Source organism: Felis catus, chromosome D3 (genome assembly GCF_018350175.1).
Source record: "Felis catus isolate Fca126 chromosome D3, F.catus_Fca126_mat1.0, whole genome shotgun sequence".
NCBI classification, from domain to species: domain Eukaryota; kingdom Metazoa; phylum Chordata; class Mammalia; order Carnivora; family Felidae; genus Felis; species Felis catus.
Genome location: NC_058379.1, coordinates 81126490 through 81139826, shown reverse-complemented (window position 1 = coordinate 81139826; position 13337 = coordinate 81126490). Strand labels below are relative to the sequence as shown.

General features: G+C 41.6%; 1 long non-coding RNA gene across 1 annotated transcript; it reads left to right on the top strand.

The window, feature by feature from the left end:
• The first annotated feature begins 4966 nt into the window (after nucleotides 1-4966).
• LOC123381089 lies at nucleotides 4967-13163 on the top strand. Its single transcript, XR_006587592.1, has 2 exons — nucleotides 4967-11304; nucleotides 12574-13163. It is a non-coding gene; the product is annotated as an uncharacterized LOC123381089 (long non-coding RNA).
• Nucleotides 13164-13337: the final 174 nt, after the last annotated feature.

Below are 13337 nucleotides of genomic sequence, written 5' to 3'. Positions count from 1 at the left end.
GAACTGTTTTAAGGGCTGACTGAAATAATGTATGTATATAATGTACTCCACCCTGTGTCTAGCTCATGGGAGCTCGCAATGTAATTTAGTGATTAGCTTAGCCCAGTGCAGATCAGGTTCTGTCCAATCTAACCAATCTTCATTGAGTAGAATGAGTCAGGAGTGGAAAAATATAGAAGTGTTAGTCCATTCGTGCTTTCTTCATGAGAGTAGAAGAAAAAGAAGCCCTAGGGGGGGGCACCTGGGTGGCTCAGTTGGTTGAGTGGCTGACTCGATCCTGCATGGGCCACCATGTTAGTGTGGAGCCTGCTTGGGGTCCTCTGTCTCTCCCTCTGCCCCTCTACCCAACTCATGCGCTCTTGCCCTCTCTTTCTCTCTCTCTCTCTCTCTCTCTCTCTCAAAAATAAAATAAATAAATAAATAAAATAAAGAAGCCTTCAATTTTCCCTAACATAATCAATTTTTATAAATTGGCTAAAGTGGTAAGCATGAAATTACCCTCGTTTTAGTTCTTTGATTCATTATAAATTAAGCATCTATTCACATTCATTGGCATTAATTTTTTTCTGTTAAGTGCATTTTTGTATGCATTACATTTAATATTTGAGTTATTTATATATTTTTAATTTTTTATTGTTTATTATTTATTTTTGAGAGAGAGAGAGAAACAGAACACAAGGGGGGAGGGACAGAGAAAGAGGGAGACACAGGATCCAAAGCAGGCTCCAGGCTCTGAGCTGTCAGCACAGAGCCCGACATGGGGCTGGAACTCACGAACTGCAAGATCATGACCCGAGCTGAAGTTGGACGCTTAACCGACTGAGCCACCCAAGTGCTCTTATATTTTCTTAATTTACAGATACTCATTTGATATCAGAAACATATATGAACTCTATCTATTGTGTTTTTCCATTGCTGTCATTTGACCTTTAATTGATTATACTTTCAAAGTATAGACATTTTTTAATTTTTATTAAATCAAGTCTGTTTTTTCTTTATAACTTTTCTAGGAAAATGGGTTTTTTTTTACTTTTATTTAGAATTAATTTCAAACTTGCAGAAAGTTGTAGGAATGTTACAAAGAATAACTGTATATACTTTACCCAGATTTACCAATCACTAACTTTTCATCTCATTTGCTCTACAATGCTTTCCTCTTGTATATATACTTATATACACACAGACATCTATTTTGAAGTATGGGTGAATAAGCTGCATACATCATGCCCCTTTGCTCCTAAATATTTTGGTACATAATTCTTAAGAAAAATGACATCTCTTACAGTTATCATAAAAACAGAAAGGAAAGAGATCTTTTGAAACTATAACTATCTTGGTCTTCACCAAATATTTTCAAATTTTAGCACCCATTAGTGATTCTTGCTTGGATCAATTTTTACAGTAACTGTTTCAAAATAGTGATTTTCTACTCAGTATTTCATCTATATTTATAAGATGGTGTTCCAAGAAGCCATTCTTAAAATCAGTAAACCATTAGAGAAAAAAAAAAAAAACCTAACTGAGCATAGCTTATCTACATTTTGTTTTAGCCTCTCATCCAAAATTTTTTAAGAAAAAGATTGTCATTTCTCTGAGACATTGCCTCTGTTCATAGAAAATCTAAGGGTGTCCCACATGATTATGTGACTCTGGCCTATTCTGGTTTGTTGGTCATAATGTGGTATGGATGAATCTATGTTTTACAGTTTCAGTTTCCAAATCAGCTTGATCAGAGGCACTTACCTTCCTGAACCACCCAGTCATTATAGCAGGAGAAGCCCAGTAAGACAAATGTGCGATTGCAAAGTCTTAACCAGTCTGGAAAAGAAATTCAAAAGACAAGTACGGATGACTAAGTACAAAGATTCTGTATTAGAATATGAATGAGTACAAATTACTGGAGATTTTACTTGGCTATGTATATCCTCAACATCTACTCTTTGTGCTAGAAGAAAGAGTGGGGAAAGAAAGCTTGTGAATTCCAATAGAGTTAATCCTCAGATTACAAGAGTACAAGAGTACAATCAAAGTCTACAGAGTCCAGCTCTCCTGTGCTGGCCAACACCATGCTTGTTCATGAAAGTTCACAGAACAAAACAATTTTTGTTTTGAGTAGTAAATGATTGGAAAATCTAATCCTTTTGTGAAATTAACAGCACAATAAGGGCAGTGCCTGGGTGGCTCAGGTCTTGATTTCATGGCTCACGAGTTCGAGTTCGAGCCCCATGTTGGGCTCTGTGCTGACAGCTGGAAACCTGGAGCCTGCTTCAGATTCTGTGTCTCCCTCTGTCTCTGACCCTCCCCTATTCTCTCTCTCTCTCTCTCTCTCTCTCTCTCTCTCTCTCTCTCAAAAAAAATAAATAATTTTAAAAAAAAACGCACAATAAGGCGGGAGAGCATAGTATGAAAAATTCAGAGTACTCTCACTTGATAAGTCCCTCAGGTCTCCACACTAGTTTTGCTTTCTAATGAGTTATCTCCTTATGAAACAGAGTATTATAAGTTACTATGAATTTTACAGTTGCTTTTGATGACACAAAGAACCACAAGGTCCTACAAATCAGTTCACCTGCTTCCAGAATTATGTTCAGTCAAATAGGCCTTCAGATCACTATTTCTCACGTCTCCAATGAGTTTCTCCGTTACATCAAAATATTTTTTCAAAACCATATTTTTACAACTGTAGCATCATTTTTCAAATAGTTTTTGGAAACAAAATGCTTTGAAATTTAAAATTTCAAATCACAATTTAGATGAATGGTTTAAAATGGAAATATAAAGCAAAAGCTTGACCTCAACAATGGCTTTGAGAAAATTAAAACACAAGACAGAATATAAAGGGGCACCTGGGTGGCTCAGTTGGTTAAGTGTCTGGCTCTTGATCACGGCTCAGGTCATGATCTCATGATTCATGGGATCAAGTCCCACATCAAGCTCTGTGCTGACCGTGGAGTCTGCTTGGGATTCTCTCCGCTCTCTCCCCCATTCACACTCTCACATACATGCTCTCTCTCTCAAAACAAATAAACTAGAAAGAAAGAAAGAAAGAAAGAAAGAAAGAAAGAAAGAAAGAAAGAAAGAGAAAGAAAAAGAAAGAAAAAGAAAGAAAAAGAAAGAAAAAGAAAAGGGAGAAAGAGGGGACGCCTGGGTAGCTCAGTCAGTTAAGCGTCCAACTTCGGCTCAGGTCATGATCTCCCAGTTTGCGGGTTTGAGACTCATGTCGGGCTCTGTGCTGACAGCTCAGAACCTGGAGTCTGCTTCGGATTCTGTGTCTCCTTCTCTCTCTGTCCCTCCCCCACTTGTGCTCTGTCTGTCTCTGTCAAAAATAAATAATTAACAATAAAAAAAATTTTTTTAATTATAAATAACTCTCTCTCTCTCAAAAACAAATAAACATTTAAAAAAAAGAATCTAAAAATCATCAGTAGTTGTGGTTGGTATATTGCAGTCTCTGGAGTTTCCCAGAATGAACCTCACAACCAAGCAACTAAGAGGAAAGCAGAGCAGTGAATCTGAAATGGCACTTAGAGGCTTTGCTTTTCCAGTAAGTGTTTACTATATAGATCCAAATAAACCCAAACCTTAGTGTTTCTTTGGTTAAAAAAAAAAAAAAGACATATGTCACATATGTCATAAGGTGCATAAATATATCTTAAATACATGAAACCACCAATTTTACAGAGGGGAGGTAGGAGGTTCCCAAAGTTATGAATATGCCATTATAGATGGAGTTAGCCAAACTAACCTCTACAACCCCAGCTCTGGGTCAACAGTGAAGACCAGCACCTATTCATTATTAGAGCCATGAGGTATCTGGATTAACATGTCTTCAAAAGGATTAAAACTATGCTTCTATTTAATTATCTGTGAAATTAAGGGTTTGTGCAATGGGAACTTCAGCCCTGACATTCTGTAATTTCAGACCTGAAATTGAAGTCGGGGTGAAGTATAATAGGGTGTCATATTTGTTTATATGGGAGTGTAATGTGAGGACAATGACTGGATCGACCAGTGATCATACCAAGATGTCAGGGTTGAAAGATCTCATCAAAAGCCATGTTCATGATTCAACCTTCTTACACACCCTCCACCATGAGAACTCAAATTTGCATTCATTCGTTTAATAAACATGCATGAAGACTCACTCTGTACCAAGAATTTGTGTTATAAGGAGCTTCTGTTACTCCCAAGGTCAACTTTTTCAGGCTCAGGAAGGGTTGGGGGTACACTGCAAACATATCCTGGTAAAAAAGCAAGAATGGTGGTAGGGTTTGCTATTGTCGCTGTTATTTCTGTTGCTGCCATTGTCCTTATTTTGCAATCATCCTCATTTGCAAACATAGCCCAGAAGGCAGAATTTGTGCCACCTTAGAGGTAGCACAGTGTTGTTCGTGGCACCAGCCCTTTAGCAAACTCGTTCATACCAGGCCGCAAGAATATTTGCATCTACCGTGGAGATAATCTCTTCGATCTCAAACAACCCTAATCTTGAGGATGAATACAGGGAGGGGTGAAAGACAAAACTGGAGAGTAAGCAAATATCCGTATCACATGAAACACCATTCCTAAAACCACACTGGCTGGAGGTTCTCAAACTGTGCTCCCACGGTGTCCTGGGTGCCACAAATTGGATCAAAATGTTCCTCAACTGCACTTAAATAACATTTCCCCCATTCAAGGAAATAAAATATTAATAGATACGATTTACATAATTTCTTAAATCTGTCATTTATTGAAGGTTATTTACATCAGAAATAGATAAAATGGTATTTAATTTTGACAAATGAAAGAAGTAACATTTATGTCTTTCATTTTTTATTTGTTACTTTTTTTAAGCTTATTTATTTTGAGAGAGAGAGAGAGAGAGACAGAGTATAAGGGGAGGGAGGGGGAGAGAGAGAGAGAGAGAGAGGTTCCATGTTGTCAACACAGAACCCAATATAGGGCTCGAACCCATGAACCATGAGATCACGACCTGAGCAGAAACCGAGAGTCGGACTCTCAACCCACTGAGCCACCCAGGTACCCCTAACATATTTCTTGAATGTTTCCCAGCCTCAGGCACTAAACGAGGTGTTTTATTAGTTCATCTCATGTAACCCTCCATGAGAGATAGGGAATATTCTCTGTATGTTACAGGTCAGGAAATGATAGGTCAGAGAAGTTAAGGGAGCTGCTAAAGGTCTCTAAATAGTGAGCTCCAAATAGTGTGATTCAAACTCACGTCTTTCTTACTCTAGAGTCTGTCTTGCCTCAAAAACCATATGCCTGCATTATGCATCCATAAAACAGTGTTACTTAATAGTGAAAATCATATACTGTTCAGGAATGAACCATAGACCCAGCCTAGATCTTTGGAAGTTTTTCCTTCTCCTTGTCAAGTCGGCACAAATTACTAACCTGTGTGTTGACTAGAATTGAAGAAAGGCTTCAGCATCCAAGCTGAAAGATCCCAAGATCTGCCAGGTGAGAGAAAATCGAAGGACAAAGGAGAAATGTTCTTAATCTATTTGTCTGCATGGATTATTATCAACGAACATTGAACTCCCCCCAGTATTTGGGGTTTGGCAAACCCCTTGCAGACCACTGCATATTTGGGCAAGCATGCTATGCCCTTCAGGCTACAATTTTGTAATGAAAGACTTAGGTCTAAAGTGCTTTGTGGAACCCCAATGATTATAAAGAATTAGTGGCTGTTTCTGCCAATGGGAAGACTATGAATTCATAAGTATGAATTTTATTCATAGGGACATAAGTAATAATTCTATGTATTTTTTTAAGTGTATTTATTTCAGAGAGAGCGTGAGCAGGGGAGGGGTAGTGAGAAAGGGCGAGAGAGAATCCCAAGCAGGTTTTCTCCCTGTCAGCGCAGAGCCCGATGCAGGCCTCAAACTCACCAACCGTGAGATCATGACCTGAGCAGAAATCAAGAGTCAGACACTTAACCAGCTGGGCCGCCCGGGCACCCCAGTATTCATTCTATTTCTTAGAACAAAAGCAATGCGTATGGCCGTGCCTGGCTCCTAGAGGCTAATCAGCAAATGTTTATTAAATATGATCTGAGTCCCCGAACTGTTGAGAGTGTATACCTCCATTTTTTTTCCCAACTCATTCTCCCCTTCTCTAACCTACCCCTCCCATTGAAAACTACTGCTCCAATTATTGCCCTTCTGTGAACATAATTCACTTAATTATACACTTGTCTCTGTAAATCCTTGAGGGAGGGCCTGAGTCTAGGAGCGTGATGTGTTACGTCATCTGCAGCAACTTGATAAGTACTTGCTGACTGACGATACTGACTGATAGAACTTGACACCAGCATCCAGCTGAGGGGAAGATGCTCGTATAGACGACAGAAGGCCCCCAGGACTAGAAGACGGCCCCCTGATGGTCTGCTTGGTGTAGACCACCACTCTTAGGGACCGCGGACACCCGAGACGCCAGGCGTCTGTGAAGAAGCGCCGACCCCACAGGGCTAACACAGCTTCTCCATGCGGGATCCTTGAAACTTGCCTCAGAGTCACTGGCGGTGTTTGTTTCAAAATACTTCTTCTTGACTTTCGCCTTAGATGATAAATCAGAACCCACAGGGATGGCACCTCCAACGTGCACTTTCCACGAGGCTCCCAGCAGATTCTGACACACGCAAAACTTCTCATATTCCTAGACGAGCAATAAGGCATCTCACGACAGCAAGTGAAGAGAGAAGCCCACCGACACCCAGGCGTCTGCACCGGATTCCACCCAGGAAGCCCGGTTCGCTGACGTAAAGGAGATTCCTTCTTTCCATCACTGAACTGCGATAATGCGCATGGTACGAATCCAGGCAACGAAGCTAGTAACGCCATCCACTGGTTTTTCAAGCTGAAGGACATAGCAGGGGTGGGGTTGAGGAGGCAACGGAACTCAAAAGTTCGAGAAGCTGAGCGAGGCTGCAGATGCCCACATCCAACAGGGCTTTTGTGCCGCACACGCACAAAGCAGTGTATGGAAGCATCTGGCACGTGCCTGGTATAGAGCAGATTCTCAACACACGTCAGCCGCCCCGGGATTGTTTCTGCCGACTTTTCCTTTCAAGTGCCCTTTGCTGAGTCTGGAGAAGGTTCCGAGGAATTCACCCAGGATGAGCACCGTCCCCAGTGCACACATCTGACGCCCACAAGCTATGTACGTCAGGCGACTGGGGCTGAGTTCACCGTCTCACCCTTGAGGGGTGTTCTCACAGATAGGGGTGCTCTTGGGGAGAGTGTTGCTCCTACTCATTAGGGACCCGGGGCCACTGGCCTCTGCAAGCCACTCTACCAAATATTCTGGTCTCCCCGCCCTGAATTGTGGGGAGCACGGGATGCAGGGAGAGGTCTAGAAGGACCAAAAGGGGTGAAGCTCTGAAATTTCACAAGAATTGCATGGAAGGCTAAAGATGATGGTGTTTGTCACAGAACAGGGCCCGGAGCTGTCTTCCGGCTTTCCTCTATGCCAAGCGGCTCCAATGTCACAGAAGAGGGTCAGAGTAGGTTTTTATCCACTCTTGGTGTGCAGTATCTATTGGCTGGGGCTCCCTTTGACCCCTACAGGGTGACCTGTAGGTCCTTGTAAAGTGGTGCAGAAGTACCTCCGACACAAAATGTCCCCGAGTCAACCCATCTTCTCCCCTAAGCTTGCCCCTTCTCTGGTATTGCCAACTCTGACTGACGGCCTTGCCATCGGGCTACTGGCTCAATGGAAAACCTAAATCACATTCCACTCTCCTCCTCTTTTCTCCTGCATCCAAAACATCCTGTCAATGTTAACTCTCACTGAATGTTACGGCTCTTTTCTCCTCCCCACCTGCACTATTGCTGACTTAGTTGAGACCTCGACATTGCTCACCCAGAATACTGCCAGAGCCTCCAGGCTATACTTCCCACTTCTAATCTTTCTCCCCTCTGATACATTTGCCACAGGACCATCGTAGTGATTCTTCTTAATAAACGAGATAACCGTACCGTACCTCCTATTAAAAAAAAATCTCTACTATTTTCTGCATTGTTTAGTGCATTGCTTTCTTCAGGAAGACACATAAGATGGTCTTTGTATCATGCCTCGGGCAGTATGGAATCCTAGGTATGTTCTCTACAAAACAGCTTACTCCTGAAAAGCATACCCTTTAATGCGTCGTTGGTCTCCCGTGATGTAGAAGTGATGTTCAAGAACAGCACTGTCCAGGAGGAATGTCTGCAGTGATGATAGTGTTCTCTGCTGTCCAGTGTCTTTGCCACTAGCTACACGTAGCTCTTGATCTCTGGAAACGTGTCTAGTGTGACTGAGAAGCCGTAGGTTTAATTTTACTTCATTTTACTTACCACAAATAGCCTGTGGCTGTCATACTGTGAGCTGAAATCTGAGCTTCAAAGGGTAAGCAAACTCAAGAAGTGGGAAATCTGATTCCTAGACTTCCACATGAAGCCCTGGGTGCTCAAGACCGGGCTAGATCAATTATGGCTCAGTAGCGCCCCCTGGCTCTCAGGAAAGGAAGACGCAAATCATTTGAGAATAAATGCCTCCAGTATTCCCACAGATTACTATCAACCAACTATGATTTTACAATACAGTATCACCAAACATACAATAAAATAAGCCACCACGAAATAAGGTCAGCAGAAACAACAAACAAACAAAAACAGACTTAAAGCCTAAGATTCTCAGCTACTGGAATTATCACATACAGAATATAAAATAACCATGGATGAAATATTTTTTAAAAATTAAGAGTTTCCAAAACAAACAAGTGGTAAGACCATCATATATGACCCAGCCTATTCGAAAAGAAACCAAACAAATTTTAGAGTTGAAATATGTAAGTATTTCAATTAAAAATTGAACAGAGGGTTAAACAAATTAGACACCACTAACAAGAGAGTTCGTGAGATAAAAGATAGATATGAAGAAGTAGCTGAGAATAAAGTGTAAGGACATGGAAAATATAAAAGGAAGATTAATAGACGTGGAACATAAAATAAGAAATTCTACGTCTATTTTAAGTCTCAGAAGCTGAAAATACAAAAAGTGAATGAGAGGCAAATTTGAAGAGATGTGGCTGAGAAATTCTCAGAGCTTATGAGATACATGAATCCACAGAGTTTGAAAGCAGTCTTATGAGCAGAACCAGATCCACAAAGAATTACAAAATAGACTATCTTCTCGGTCCCTCCTGTTCTTGGAAATGTTCTTCTCATTTTCAAGGATCCTCTTCCAAGCTTCCAAATGCCCAGTTTCCCCCACACTGCCCCCAGCCCACTCAAGTTTATTTATTATACACGTGCCCTCATCCAAACAGGCATCTTTCAAGATACGGTAATGAAATAATCAGATAAACCAGCTTGTGCTTATATATGTTCCAGCTAATGGGTTGCCTCTCCCATTAGATAATGCTTTAAAATAACTTTATGTTACAGATGTCCCTTGAGGAGTGACACAATTATTGGAATTCAAGGCACAGTGCCAGAAGAAGATTTGAAAGAGAAAAAGACTCTGAGTGTTCTCAGTTTGAGGGCCTACCCAGCTGGATAACTCCTAAGATGGATGAGTGTCTAACTCACCAACACGTAAAATTAGCCCACCAGGGTAGTGGGTCCTTCATCATCCAAGAGAACTGATTTCATATATATTATCAAAATTAGGAGGATGGAAATCAATATGTCTTATCTCTCAGAGTATCCCCCAACCCTATAAATGGCATATATGACCAATGTCTAAGACAACTAACACAACATTTCTCTGGCCACAACTATTGGTTCAACGGGGAAGGCAGCCACTCGACAAATACTTGTTGAGCACTTAGTATGCCTCAGGCACTGGAGACACAGCACACAACAAAGTGGACAAGATCTCTGCCCTAATGGACCTTATGCTGGAGTGAGGTGGACACAATATATAAATAAACAAATATGCTTATATACACATCTTTATAAACATCTCTTTAGGCAGGCATATAGATGTATACATGCATCTGTGTATACGTATACCTATATATGTGCATATATTTGTATACGTGTGTGTGTGGCTGCACTGTGAAGAATGGATGGAGGAAAAGAAAGACAGGATGCACGTTAGGAGTTCTGTTTCTGGTATCCAGAGGAGGGACCATGGAGGATAATGGGTGAATTTGAAAGATACCAGGATGTCGTGTTGGTCATCCTGATACAGGCAAAGGAAGAAAATCACTGTGGAAAATGATATATGAGTCCCATTTGGACCTCTGGGTAGATGGTATGGCCGTTTTACAAAGAGCATAGGGAAAGAGGGGTGGGTGAATTCAGTGTGGGGTGTCTGTGTCACCTGTAGGTGTCCATGGGAGCAGTTGGATATGTGGCTGGAACTCAGCAAGAAGACCCAGGAGATAAAGATTGGAGAGCGGGTCAACAGAGAACTAATAACTGAAGCCAAGTCACTGTTATCGGTAACAAATGGCACCCCACAAGAAAACTTTAAGGAATGTTAACACTTCAGGGGTAGGCAGAGGGAGTGTTGGAGGGTGTTGTGTCTGGGCAGCAAAGAGAAGAAAGCACTTCAAGAACGTCCGCAGAGAAGCAGGGGGAGGAGGTCCAAGGCACCGCTGGAGTTTTAAGTCTTTAAGAAAAGCTGTTAAAACTGCTGGTCTGAGACCGGGAGCAGCAGAGATAGTGTGATGAACAGCGCCATCTCGTGGAAGATAAGATGAACAGCCGGGAGAAGACCGATTTTCTTGCTTGTTGATCATGGGTCACATTGACTTGGGGTTGGAAAGAATCTTAAAGGTATATTTTCAGAGGAAGCATAGGCCACAAGAACTAAGTTTGGCTTCCCCACGAGTCATGTAAGTTCTCCAGTGAGAGCTAGGGCGAGTACCTGGCTTGTGGGCTCCCAAGCCAGTAGCCTCATTACACTGTCCTGCTTCTGAGGGGACTGTAAGTCATAGAACAGTCAGACCCAGACTAACTGTGACCGAGGTGTCCCTGGGGTCTCTCTGCTCCTTCGTGCCTGTACAATGTTTGGATCAGAAATCCCCGTTCCTCGCCCTGCAGAACGTCCGCCGCTCTCCCAAGACCTGTGTAAATTCCGGAACCCCTCGGGATATCCAGAATCTTCCTCTCACCGGTTCCCATCTTCAACTTTATCTCTGTGTTTGCATCACCCCCAGATTGAAAACAAACCCTGTCGAGGGTCCCAGCGTTGAGAGAACAACCAAGACGAGCCCCACATCACCACAAACCACAACAAGCAAAACACCTCACTCGACGTCAACATGGAGATGAAAACTGGACATTAAGAAGCCCTGTCTTGATGGTATTTTGCCAATTCCACCACATTTCATGGGTTTCCTTCTCTCTGCTTTCTCCCCTGACACTTTCAGGAGAAAACCATTTTTTCCACATTGTCTTTCATAAAGAGTGTGATCATACGATTAATCCTCCAAACCAAGACATTTCTGAAAGTGAAAAAAGCACCAAAAATGATTCAAGACAGACAGAGTAGGGCATAGATGTAGATCTATGACGTCTTTCTTTGACTGCCAAACGGGTTTTATTTTATTGGTGGATCCTTAAAGTAGTTCTACACAAAAGCTATTTTCAGCACACCTGGGTGGCTCAGTCGGTTAAGGGTCCAGCTCTTGATTTTGGCTCAGGTCATGATCTCACGGTTCATGAGTTTGAGCTCCAAGTTGAGCTCTGTGCTGACAGTGCGGAACCCGCTTGGGATTCTCTCTCTCTCTGACCCTCCCCCACTTGCTCTCTATCTCTCTCTCAAAATAAATAAAAGTAAACTTAAAAATAAAACCATTTTCAAAATTAAAATTATCTTTTAAAATAATATGTGTCAATGCACACTAAGCAAAATGTGAAAAAGGAAAAAAAAAAACCCTTGACTTGATTATCTGAGTGTTAAAAAAATAATAACATAAACACAAGCGGGATAATTACTGTGTACTTTAAACAGTGTTTGAGATGCACTGCTCTCCAAACCTGTGTCAATTGTATTTTTCTGAAGACTGTAGTTTTTCAATATGATTTATTTTTAATTCTTTCATAAAACCGGCAGAAATCTTCTTCAAAGTTGCATCTTATAATTAATAAAATTAATATCATTGAGAAAATCATCTCGCTACAGGTGCCAAGGTAGCTGGTAAGCTCAGAACTAGTTCTGTGAAGGAATATTCTCAATTTGAACTTTCTGTATCTCAGTACTAGAGTAATCCAGCCCCAATAGTGTCACAGGTACAGTGTCTTTGCCTTGACTCAAAGGACATTTATCCTACAAGCCAAACGTGTCGAATAAGTTATCTCTGTGGATCTCTTTGAACATACCACCAAATTTAGATTATGCAAAACTGAGGGTCTCACCTTTATTCTATCCTGGTATGAAAATATAAATGGATATAGAATTAAAAATCCAAGCTCTATCAAAGGATTCTTCCCACAAGTTGAGATCTTCTAAAGGGCAGTTACAGAATTCTGAATTTAAGTCTTATACACCTTTGAGCAACTCTTGTTCCTAAATGTAGTCAGCTCCCCCTTTCTTCTTCAGTAATTAATTTAAATGCTTTCCTGTCTGCAGGTTTTATGTTCAGTAATTGCAGTTAGCCAAAAGTATCAAAAGCTGAGGTTTGGGGATGCGCTGTTCCTTAAATGCTTTGATCAGAGACTTCCAGCGAGTAGTGAACAAAACACAACCAAACGGTAAAGAATCCACTTGCCGAAACCAAGAACAAAACCTTAAGACGCGGACATAAGGAGAACTTGAGTTGGTTTACAACATAGCCCTTCACGGACTCAATGAAAGACGACGTCAACTACCTCCATGTCGACCTCAGTCTGTACTTTCTAACTGATTAAGTTCTGTCCAGCTTATCTCAGGCTGGAAAGGCCAAAGACATGGCGGGCAAAGCATCCCCTGATGGGAGCCGAAACTACCCTCTCAAGCAATAAGGACCGTCCTGAGCCTGCAAGACCCCATATGCTTGACCCCAAGACAATGATCAACTTTTTTACAGCCCACCTGCATGTAGCCACCAACCTTCGTCCCACATTTTCCTTGTATAAACCCGGAAGTATTGTTGGCACTTTGGAGCACAATCTTTGAGACGCTGGTTTACTGTTTCCCAGGTGTTGGCCTCACTGAAATAAATTCCTTTCTGTTTCACCACCCCTCATCTCTCCGCCTTTGGATTTTGTCTGCGGCAAATGGCTAAATCTGGTCTGTTTGGGCCCCCCTAGGCCCAGACGCTCTTACCCCCCTGCACCCCAGTTATATCAAGCTTTTCCAAATTCCCATTGATGATGGTGTCACAAAAATTCGGTAGTTACTCTGTGTGTATTTAA